Here is a 12,852-nt window from a genome sequence, read left to right on the forward strand (position 1 = left end):
ATCAGATCAAAAGACATTAATGATAGTGGTAATAGTCTTGTTAAGTCAGTGCACACACGGCACAGAACGTAACATCATAAATATACTATGTTTCGTAGTGCTCGTCGTGACGCTTGTTCCTGCATCCCGAGACATGACGTACGAGCGACAGCGGCTGGACTTCGCGGATTTCCGTTCGAAATAAATATGTATCTGCCGGCTTGGTTTCCGACGTGGCTGCTCTTCCAGGCCTATGAAAATATGCATGCATTTTTGAATTTTTTTTTCTTTTTTTGGTTTTTCCGGCTCGTGTGATCACGACCGCCGTGTACAGGGAAATTATAAATTGCAGTAGGCGTGGAAATATTACGTGATTTTTCTCTTTTTATTTGTCAAGGATTGGATTCTGGCCAAGTTGTGGAGGAATATTATTCGAGTAAATTTTTTCAAGTAATATCTAACGGGTACAATTAAGAAAGTGATAAAATTTTTATCGAAGGTGAGATTAATACAAAATAAGCGAAATTTGATGAATGATATTAGAGATTAAATTATAAATTATTTTTTACATTACATTATTTTACTTTATTCGTGTAGACTTTATCGAATCATGTTTACCAATAGAGAATAGGATTAAGAAATTGGATGAAAATTAAATTAGTTTCGTTATGATCCTGAACCGAACAAACATCCATCACGAAGGATGATCCCATTTCCCAAATTCGCTAGAAAATAACAAAGAGAAATCTCTTCGTGTATCGACCAGGGTCATAAACGAAGATTGTACGAAGTATGGTTGAAAAAAAAAGAAGAGCGCTGTAGTGGAAATAAAATATCGAAATATCCATCAAACGTATTCGATACACTATCCTAGCGTATATATATTTTCTTTTGTTTTCTCTCCCTTTTTTTTTTTTTTTTTTTTTTTTTTGATACAATCCTCTTCTAACTCCATCAAGCAAAACGAATCGAGCGTTCGATTTTAAGCACCGCGCTCGATTAAATCAGAAACCAGAAACAGATCCACCGACGGGTTAATCAGGGATCGAAACAAATTACGGGCGAAACGTCGAGCAGATCAAGGGCGGCCCTTGCCAATTAGAGGCCGTATTTTAAACTAATTCCGAGGCCAACGGGCTGGTTAAATGCCCTCCGTGGTTTTCACCTAATTATCCCGAACGAGCCGAGCAATCAGCTCGAACAGTTGAAAAAGTCTCGCGCTACCCTCTGGTTGTCCGCGTTTTCCCTTCGTCCTTTTCACCTGGTTGTCCCGTTAATTCAAAATCTAGCACCGGAAAACTATCTGTTCTCGATGAAATCGAAAATAGTTAGATTATCGGTTAATAGCATCAGAGTTGTATTACGTATAACGAGTCACACGAATATTCGTACCCTCGCGATCATTAAGTTCACATGATTGATATTCTTTAATAGTATACACTCTGTGGTTTATCAATAGCAATATTCAGCGGTATATAATTAATATTTCGATTAACATATCATTTATCGAGAAATAGCAACTCGTTATAATATTTAGAAGGAATTTAGACAAATCGTCGTATACGATAATATAGAATCAATAATTATGAAAGTACGAATGTTTCTGTGATTCAGCGTGTATTATGTATACGAAATATGTATATTATTCATAAAATAATGATATTTGCTCTGATATAACACGATTTCCTGTAACATTTCGCGTTATAAGACGGTTATCCGTGGAAACAGAGTACAAGAAGATTCATTAGTTCTTGACGGATGGAGGTGGAAATTGATCGAATCCACTCAACGAGGCTGAGGACCGTAATAATTATCGCCATGCTCAATTACGCCCGATGCCGCGCCATTCGTTCGTGAAATCCTTCTTCGTTCGCTCGTCCTGGCAATCAACCTCGACTTCCTATTCTCCAGTCTTCCGGGGAACATCGTCTCCTTGTATCACCTAATATCGTTTGCTTCTCGAAGCGCTGATGCGATTAGTATCCGGTAGCAAGCAGCAGAATGGCTGGAAGAAACGCCTGTCTCGATTCAACATTAGCGAACAGCATGGCCAAGTTTGTAGAACTTTTAACGTTTGACGGTTTAAGTGCACTCTTGGAAATATTTCAAAATATTTCCGAAGAAACGATGAAAACGTAAAGTGGCAGTAGATAAGTAGATGAGTTTGATTACTTAAATGTACAGGAAACTTAAATAAAACATTATCGTTCGATATATAATTAGAATTTTCAACGGAAATTTCGATTCTCTTGTGAAAATTTAATCGTATTTCTGATTTGCATTAATTACAGAAATAGATCGCTAATCGTTTATTATAAACGTTAGCTTCAAATCAATGGCTGGTTTGTCTATATAAATAGCTTGTCATTAAAGTATCTTTAAAATTAAACCGCTCCGCAAATTAGATACTATAAAATATCCAGTAAATCCACGAACTTGAGCCACTGGAATTAACTAGCCTCGTCGTTAGTTATCTTTGTACGATTCAGCCACAAAGATTCAGTAAAATCCTCGATTGTTTCGAGATATCGTCTTCATCATGGAATGTACGTCACACGGTTTTCTCCCTTTGTAGAGCGTTCTTCGTGGAACGTCTTGGCACGACTTGTCCTCGACTGAATTTCGCGACGGAAGGGTGCCTGAACTGTTTCACGAGGCAAGACAGCTTAATTGTCTGGGCGTCTCGCGAAATTTACTCGCGGTTACGCGCACCCTGTCTCGTTGACGATCCCCAGAAAGGAAATCGCGTAATTAATACACCTCCAAAACGTCACGAATCCAACTTGCAGTTACGTTACGCGTGTAGAACCGGCAGGCGTTCTCTAGGAATGCGCAAGGCAGATAATTCCGAATTCGTCTCTACTCCTAACATGCGTTGGTACTCTTCGAAGAACACTAATGGCAACCTTCGTTTACGAAGAATAAATTCTATAGTCCGATGGAACGATCTTCACTTACTTGGTCGATTAAATTCTATTAGATTCTTGGTTCTATTAAAAGTAGGATAGAATAATTCTGTTAAATTTAAGATGGAAATTTTTCATTTCACGGAAGATGTCTTCCTCGAGGAAATGAAAGTATGAAAGTTTGCAGATGAACGGAGTATAATATCGGAAGATGTAGAAATCTATTTTTCTAAATACTCGATAATTATAGGAATTTACAGTTTGGTCAAATTATGTTCAGATAATAGCCGTCTTTTCTTCCCGTTTATTGTGATTAATATTTCACACGTATACGTAACTACGTGCTTTCGAACACTCACTTCAACTTCAACTCAATTTCAACTGAAAGCTGCTTAAATTCAAATAATTCAATTTGTCCGAATGATGCTTCGGAATAAGCCTTAAGATAAAACTTGGATGAAGATATTTTAAAGTTGGATGTTGAAACAGAGGTACAGTAACGTACAAACGAAGTAGACTTACAGAAATTTTTCAGATTCGTATTTCTCGTTGATAGTTGCATACTCTTTAGAATGCTGTATTTCAACGTATACGTGAGTCAAAACAAGCTCCTAATCTAGCGACCAAGACGACCAACAATCAACGAGGAAAGCGGAATTTCATCGGATACCTTGCGCTTCGCGTTGTCCTTTGTTCCGCAATACCGTCAGCTATTCGAGCCTCCATAGCACCGGTATTTTACGAGCGAAAAATCCTTTAAAATGATCCACCCGCCGGTGGAACAATTATTTTCGAGCACATCGCTGGCTCTTCTCTTCGAAATTCCGTCCTACTTCTTCCTCCATTATTACCCTCAACATCTGCATCTTCGTTTCTTATTCGTTTCCCGTGATTTACGAAACAAATTGTTCCAACCGTATATTTCGCAATTTTGTTCGTTTTTAACAAAGAGAAAAAATCTGCTAACACTTGGCCTCTTTAAAATTTATTACGCCATCGCAAAAAGTAGCCATTTCACAGTTCTACTTTTACTTCGTTAAGTTAAAGAGTTTCCCTTTTTTGTAATAATGTATTTTATTATGTTTAAGATTATTTTATTTATTGTCGAATACATTTTTAGTTTTATAGCGATTGTCGAGTGGTTTACAAGTGGAAAGAGAGTTTACAAGTCGAAGAGTCTCGTTGAAAGACTGTAAAAAGTACTTTATGAAATTTTTAAGTTTCATGGCAGTTGATGAATGACCCGGTAGCACGAAAGCTTTGTACTGTAAATTGTTGCGGCGTAGCCCGTACGGCGTCGAGTTTTCGGATAGCCGCTTGATATTTATCGAAACTATCTTTTAATGCCAATTTAAAGGCAACTCTGGTGCTTGCAATCTCCGCTGTAATTTCTTTGTCAGAATATTCTTCAAAGCTTTCTCTCGGAATCCTTCGATTTCTAATAATATTGCAAGAAACGGCCAATGAATAAAAAGGATGTTCTCGAACAACAGAGTGAAAATCCAACGAGTCTAAGAACTACGATTGTAAGCTTTTTATTGTTTCTAAACAGCTAACACTCGTCGCATAGAGATCAAGTAAAAAAACATAATATACAATAACGAAAAGAAGAAAGTTTAAAAATCACGATAATTCACAAAGCAGAATTGCAACATTTTGAATTGAATATAACGTCTGACCTATACTACTCCTATCCACATACAGATAACACCGGAGCACTTGTAAACCTGTTAAACCTTCGAATTCTCAATTTCTCTACTCGCAATTCTCACGCTATCTAATCCACGGAAACTGTTCTTGCTCCCTTAAATCGAAGTACGAAGAGAGGAAGACTTTTCGAAGTTACAATCTCGTTCGATCGATAAATTCCGTGTTCGTACACAGGAATGAAAGTACGAGGGCAGAATGTGGGTCTTGGCTTGTTCCCCGAAGACAGCGGCGGGTTGCACGAAGAAATTGCTGGGACGGTTCAAAGAAGCAACGAGATTAGAAACTGTTATCCGCTTCCTCGTCGTATAATCTGCACCGCGGGCGTTCGCGGACCACCGAGTCGTCGTCGTCCTCGTGCAACCACTTGCAGAGACTCTCTTCATCTGCTGCAGGCGGAAGAAGTTCCCTTTTCCCTTCAGTATCTAACGTTGATCGACCTCAAAGCCCATTTGCAGCGAAGAGGAATCGAGTAGAGAACTCGCGAGAATCGAAAGGCAAGCATGTAAAGGGGATCAAGGCGATGGGAGAAGCACGAGAAATTCATAAAGCCCGTCCTTAAGCCTCCATGGACCTGGAATATCAGTCAGTCAGTGACCTTTTCCACGAAACGATCCGCCGTGGCCTCAAGAGGATTCCAGTTCGAATTCGTTTGGCGGCTGACGATGCCGTGGCCTCTGGTTCAAAGCTCTCCGCGAATGTTATCCTCTCTTTCTCCTATTCTCTGACCAGCTGATAGTATTCTGTCCCTCTGCTGCTTTACTACTACCATTATCGTGCGGTTATCACTGGGTTTTTATGCAGTTTGAAAGAAAAGAAAAATGCACATTGCAAAGGTTATGGAACGAAATATCTCAATACAAAATAGTTAGTTACAAATGCAAAAGATCTGGATTGAATCGAGTCGCGGATATTGCGACGAACGACTTTCTAAACAGCTTTCTAAAATGGATGGAAAGATACATTTTTAGTCCGAAAATTTGATATACACAGGATTAAAAACGTAGGATTGATTAACATAGCAAATTTTTTAATCGATGCCCTTGTAACAAATGGTGAAAATGTGACGAATAGTCCGACTCTCTGGTAACATTCGACAGACAAAACGACCTTCTATGTCTTTAAGGTTCTATCTTTTTAATCCATTAAAATGGAACAGGATTAACTACAATTTCTTCAATTTTTCGGAAAATTGTAATAATTGGAAAATAATGTACGATATATACGGGGTGTCGCACTAACTCTTTCCATCTCAAATATCTTATCGTCTAAAAGAATAAGTGAAAATTGAATTGCTTACAAAAAAATTATATGGTCGTAAGAAAAATAACTTTGTGACAAGAATACTCAGGAGTTGGGGATCATTCTAAAAGCTGAATCGTTTTTTTACATTTCATGTAACAAACTTCGCTATATCCTAGAAAGGACATATAATTTAATATCCAACATTGCCCCAGAAACAACGGCTCCGTCACAAGCTGGGATCAAGAAAATAATCCTCGGTTCTAGCACCGAGCAGTTCAGCGTAAAAATTCACTACCCTAAATTCCTCCTTCCAGCCCCTTTTCCACCCACTTCTCTTTTAAATTTATTTCTAGGGTCAGCCTTAAGCTTCATTCGCAAGGTCGATTGGCGTCGTTAAGACACCCCTATTCCCCCAATGCCAAATATTTACGATCAAAGTTCAAATTCCGGCCGACAACCTTCTATAATTTTTTATCGTTAGCTTATGAAACTTCGTACGTACACTCGCATTCAAAATCTTTAGAACATCTCGTGATTTCGTTCGTTTAATCTCCAGCCATCTTCGCGTGAATTTTAAACCAACGCTCCAGTGTTTTTCTAATTTTGTTTTGATTTTATAAATTTTACGATTTTCCTATTAATAATGTTCCAATTATTCGCGTGAGAGTAATCTCACTTTCTGTAGGCATCCTGATATTTATGGATGACAGTTTCACGTAACTGGAACCTCGCTTGTCGAATAAACCATCTGACAGATTCCTGTGGACCGGTGGAAGGGCAAGTTCCGTTGGCTTTTATCTAAATTTTTCCAGCAGCCATTCTTCTTCAAACTGGAGGGAAGCTTGGTTTGCAGCATTGCGAAACGTCCTGCAGAGACGCGTGCCAAGAAACGAACGGGCGGTCATTATTTCCACGAGGTGGAAAGGTTTACGACTGTCCATCAAGATCTCGAATAGCCCCGGACCGAAGTTTCCGTAGAAAGGCAAGTTTCGCGGGAATACGTAATTTCGCCCCGTGAAACGTCGAGTCGTAAGCGCCCCAAACATACTACCGTCGCTGCGTTTCCTCTTTTTCTCCTCCTCTTTCTTCGTCTTCTTCGTCTTCCTTCTCCTTGAAGAGAACTCGTTTCTTGGCTGTTAGCAGCTTTCTTTGTTCCTTCAGCTTCGCGCTGATGGCTTGGCTGTGGAAAGGTTGCGATTGAAAAAGTGTTCTGGGAATTGTATAGAACTCATTGGCTTGAATTTAAGATCGATGGATTTATGTAATTGGCAGACCACGGATATTTATACAAATTCTAATTTCTGTGGATCCGAAAAGCAGAAATTTGTTGTAACTGCTAAATATTCCAAAGAATATTTAAATATAGAATTCGTACTCTCGTAATTATCCCGCGTTTGATAACGTTGCAAGTTTAATCGAATGTTCGAGGAAACTGTCCACGATTTCGTAAAAAAGAAATCCAAGAAACGTAAGTGCCAAGATACGAGATTGATACTCAATTTTTCAAGAAAAACGTAACTTACGCTTCCACAAGTTTTTCATTTGTCACCAAATAAAATTCCAAGGTATATTTAAGAACATTTCTTAATACGCATTATGTTGCGTAAAGCAACGGTTGCCCAGTGCGTACAAACGTCGTTGTCCGTATTAAACGACTTGATACACATTCTCACAGGCAACTTAATTGCCATCGAATGCAAGAGTCGTCCAAACCTGAAAAACTTACTTTCTTCCCTACCTAATTTCTGGAATCATGCATCAGTTAAAAAACATCACTGATCGAAAAATGAAACGACGCTTCAACCCCGGAGCACACGGATGTTCCCAGCAAACCGGGCCATAAAATACCCAAATCGTTCCATATATTATCCACGACCATGAGGTGTAGATACCAGAATGCTCAGTGGGAAATGCTGTAAATTGTGTGGCCTGTTCCTCGCATTTATAGGACAGAGGGCAGAGGAGCACTTTACAAACGCGCGTGAAATTTAACTTTTACCTCAAAATCCCGTGAGAAAAACGTCCCGGGACAAACACCGATTCAGGATGGGTACCACTTGAAAATTACTGGCAACGCAGCTCGGACTAACTTTCCTCGGTTTTGGCCGCCTAAATCCTTGAAACGGAACGAGTGTAGGGATGGAAAAGTTGGCCAGTCCAGGAAATTCCACGGGGTTTTGTTGGATCGCGCTTCTTGGCCAAAGTTGCGCGGCTAATTAGAAAGTCAAACAATAACGCCGGTCTACGAGAGCGGCTCAGCCGGTCAAAATAATTAAGGAATCGTCCGCTTAAGTGGTTTCACGCTTGGATGAGATATTCGCGAGTGCAGGCTCATGATTCTGTAGCGTATAACGCGAGTTGCAGGATTTGATCCGATTGAGGATGAAGCGAGGTGAGCGGAAACGGTAAATGGAACTTACAGCGAGTAAAGGAAGGCTTCTTTATTCGCAGACTGATGATTTAAGGTGAGGAAACGAGATACGATTTTCTATTTAAAGAGCAAGTACACAGTGACATTTTATTGATATTTTATTAATCTTGTTATAGTTAGAATTTTATTTGTTTACAGGAGGAAACAATTGTTGTTACATTTTGGTGTTTTTCGATTCGATCTAAAATTTAAAAACTAATAACTGGCGTAATTTTTGGCAAATAGTTTTAGCAAATAAGCAAAATTTGACTCGGCAGAATCTATTGACCGCGTTGATACAATTCCATGTTTTTCCAAAAACGGTTCGTTTCAATCGGATTCGTACTCTCGCACTTGTTCCTACCAAATAAAAGTTTCGACTTGCTGGAATAGGGATATTTTGAAGTTTCTTCCTTCGACGTTCGCTTGTTTAGTAAAAAGATTCGATCGATACGTGACTTCCATTTCGAGGCGCCTTTGTCCCGGACCTATCCCACTCGAGGGGCAATGCGTGCGTGTTTCTATTATTTCATCGAACAACGTCATTTTCCAACGATATTTTATTACTTCTATTTATCAATTACATTGAAAACAAAGAGAGCGCGCGATTCGCGTCGAAAATTCAGTTTTACGATGGACCGCGGAACGAAATAAAAACCAGCGGTCGACTGAAAAAGCTTTTCGGCTTAAATTTTCTGCGCTCTTTGTGCACGCAAAGAACGGTTAAAATGCGAAAAAGAGCGGAAGATCAAAAAAACCGACTGTTACGTTTGAGCTTTAACTTTCGCCCGCTTACAGTTTTTTCATCGCTTTTTAAGTGCGTCCTAAAAAATTCTGTTTAGTGGGTTCGATTTAATTTCGTGCCATTTAACTCAGCCGTTCACATGAACGAACATTGTTCACGATTAAAATTCATTAAACGGTTCCGCGGATGCTCGCACTGTTCGGCCATTTTTCTTCAATTAAACCGTGTAAGAACCTCGACGATATGCACATAATATACAAGAACGTATAAAATATGCAGAGTATAGTGTTTTCTATAACTTGCAGTAGGTCAAACGATCTTCTTTTCACTTTCGTTGAATTGCATTCATAGAAATATTTTTAGAATTTTATTTATAATCAGCGCATGATCAAAATTTCACGCAAAGGATTAATCATTCAAGCACTAAACCAAACCCAAACATATACTGTAATCTCTCCCTATCGTATATAAAACAATAAATCAAACGTCACGATTGTTCCACCTCATAAAGTCTTCCGTAACAAAATTCCGAAGAAAAGCAAGTAAAAGGAGGTCGAGTCTCCAAATATCGTCGAGCGAATGTTATGCAGGAAGCTCGCTCGCCTGACCGTCTTAAATTCGAATACTTTCCGCGTGAAGCGGGCAGAGATACTTTAGTTACTGGAAAATATAAAATTCTACGGCTAACTCGTTCGTGTGTCGGTTAATATCATAGAAAAAGCTGAGGAGGAAGCTACGACAACGTTAATTTTCGCGAATATTGTTGGGCAATGACTGTACCTCGCTTCTCGCAGTTAACTCGTGATAAAGCGAAAAAGACGACGCGCAACTGTCTGGATAGAGTTGAAGAAAGACGCAGAAGAGAGAAACCGGAAACAGAGAGAAGCAAATTCGTTCGCATTTACGAGAGCGCTACTTACGTACAACTTAATTTCCATCTAACCAGCTTCTACGGAGAAGTAATTTGTCCGTGTCATCTCAGAATTGAAATATCGCCCTTAAATTAGCGTTAGTCCGAGTTATGACGGTTGTTGTCACGCCCCTGAGGCGAGTTCGCGACCACGCGTTTCTGCAAACTTGACTTTCTAATTGAGACGTTTAGCGGAGCCAAGAAACCTTGATTGGACCGGAATTTGCGCGAGAGTCGCGAAAAGAAATCACGCCGAGTTTCTGTCTGACTGTGGAAGAGGTCGTACTACTGTACAGTAGATGACAAATAAGAGGGAATATGTATTTTATGAAACTTGGAGCGTTTTAATATAATTTATACGTGCATAATGCTGAAAATAATTCAAGAATTACTGCTATGAACGGTAGTGTTGCATAAACCAGGAGAATAAAAATATAGAAGTTCCATAAATTTGATAGATTGACGTGATACAATGTAATAATGTGAAAAAGATTGACTTAAATTCGGTAAAATGCTGATCTAGGAACATGAATATTCATATTTTTCCACATTTATACTGTTAAAACCATTATTATCTCAACGTTCACATATTTCCAGAAAGAAATAAAAGATTGGCCAACTCTGTAAAACCAAACTTTTCATCGTTCAATAAACGCTCGAGTTACCTAGCCGGTCTTAAAAACTTAAAACTTTAAAGAATACTTCTTCTTCTTCTCCTCCAAACTTCGAAATCGCTGCAATATATTAACTGCAGAAAAGAATTACCAAAATAACCTATCGATAAACTGCCAATCAAAGGGTAAAGTAGAACGCTATTCGCGAAAAGAATTCAATCGAAGAAATCGAATGACAAAAGGGATCTCAATGTCCTGCCAATTTTTCTCACTTACGGGACCACCGGCTCAGCAAGGGCCACCATTAAATCCAGAAAAGGGAAGCGGAAACACCTGGATCCCTCTTCGAAATCTTAACCCCAGGGGAATTCTACGAAGACGTTCGATCCTCCTCCCTTTCGACGACTTTCATTCAGTCACGAATGTATTCAACCCCCGTGGCACACCCTCGAAAACCAGCCCTCTACATAGGCTCGAACAAGTGAAAGGGGCTGAACGGGATAATAAGGTCCCGCTACGATCACATTCCGGAACAAGAGGGTGGCTTCAACCCTGACCATTCACCGGCACGTACCAAGTCCGATGGTGTAATTATCCGACGTATTCGAGCAGGAACAGGAAGTCGCTCGACTAGTTGTTTTCCTTCCATTTGCGTTCACACCGGGGAAAAATATCGTGGGATGATGTGAAAGACAGGTGCGTCTGAAATTTTTTTCTATGTTGCACCTGGTTTCGTATGATGGGATACTAAGCTAATGCATGAAATTTCATTTTTTTTACAATAAAAGTTGCCAGTAGGATGATATTATTGTCTTGGTCCTTGGTATTTTAACAGAATCCTGATTTTCATATTTGCGAAGAAATTATTATTTTTCTTCGCTTCTATGTTTTATCAGACACATCTTAAGTGGAAATTTAAAACAATTAAAATTAGATTGTAAGAAGAAATATATAACCGTGAGATAAAATATACTGAAATATATTACCACTCCCTTTTTCTAGTTCTTTCACAACGCTATATACAGGATATCTCTAAAGCAATGAAAGATAGAAAAGTTTCATTCACACGTGTGTTTAGGATATATATTTTTGAAAGGTATTTTTTTCTGTACCGCGAGGAACGTTTGAACAATCCGACAAAGATACCGCCGGCTTTTCCACCGATAAAAATCGCGAATTATCGATGGTCGAATCGTCAATGTTTACTTTGAGCGTGCAGCAACTATTTTCAACTGCCGAAAACATGTTGCCAAAAATTTGCAGATTCTCTCTGTAAAAAGTTTCTTCTCGTTTGCCACTCGCAACGCAATAAATCGTTGGAAACGAGCATTGACGAATTCTCTTTCGTAAAAATCCTTTCAACTGCAACACGATTTTTCTTCGTCGACAGCGAAACCTCGACAACTACGCGAACATGTTCTACAACAAAATAAAACAAAAAAAAAAAAAAAAGAAACATCCGCATGAAACCTAACCCAAACCGAATTAAACATGTTGACGAAGCCAAGGATTTCAATTAATGATTTCGCAGTCGCTGTGGGAAGCAGAAACCCAAACAAGAAAGAGTGCTCGAAGGAATCGAAACAATACCACTTAAGCCCTTACATCGTATGAGACTTGAAACGACTTTGCAACATTTCTGTATATTTAATTTAATTTTCCAGTAAAAGGAAAAATATTAGTGTCGCAACAGTACAACATTGAGAGTTAATCCTCGACTAATAATATCGTTGAATCATAGTTAAGCTAGATTGTTTAATTTGGAAATAATTTCCATTCAATATGTTAAACTACGAATGTTAAACTCTAAGTGCAAGAAATAAAGTACAATAAATTAAAATCAAATACTCCAAAATGAAATAATTTAATCCAAAACATTATGGTTTCTGCAGTATAGTTGATTCGTGACTCAACGGTACCAATTGAGGGTTAAGGGGTTAAACCAAAGGGAGCACAGCATGATAACAGAGATCATGAACTGCTGGATCCCTCTGGACTTCCCAGGTCTCTTCATAAAGGCTCTTCTTTCGGCCATAATCCGCGTTGTCCGATCTACTGCCTGCAGCGAGATTCTCCCTCGCGATTTCCCTCTTCCTGTTAACCTTGTTTCCCCAAGGGGGTTATCCCTGATGTCTTTTCCATACGCATATCAGCTAATCCCGTAGATACGATCCTGAAGGCGTAAAGGAACTTGCGCCGCTGGTATAGAAGCGTTTCTCGAGTCCTTGACAGTGACATGGTTTATTCAGAATTTATTCATCCCATTGAGACTTTCGAACAGAAGTAGATGCGGTGTTTGATCGAACGCAATACATAAAATCGATTAGACGTAAAGT

At 39.1% G+C, this 12,852-nt stretch overlaps 1 protein-coding gene across 4 annotated transcripts in view; it reads left to right on the top strand.

Moving 5' to 3' along the window:
* LOC126928917 (bifunctional heparan sulfate N-deacetylase/N-sulfotransferase) overlaps positions 1-12,852 on the top strand; it is a 371,054-nt gene that overhangs the window by 321,637 nt on the left and 36,565 nt on the right. The window lies entirely within an intron of this gene.

The sequence above is a fragment of the Bombus affinis genome, chromosome 2 (genome assembly GCF_024516045.1).
Source record: "Bombus affinis isolate iyBomAffi1 chromosome 2, iyBomAffi1.2, whole genome shotgun sequence".
Lineage (NCBI taxonomy): Eukaryota > Metazoa > Arthropoda > Insecta > Hymenoptera > Apidae > Bombus > Bombus affinis.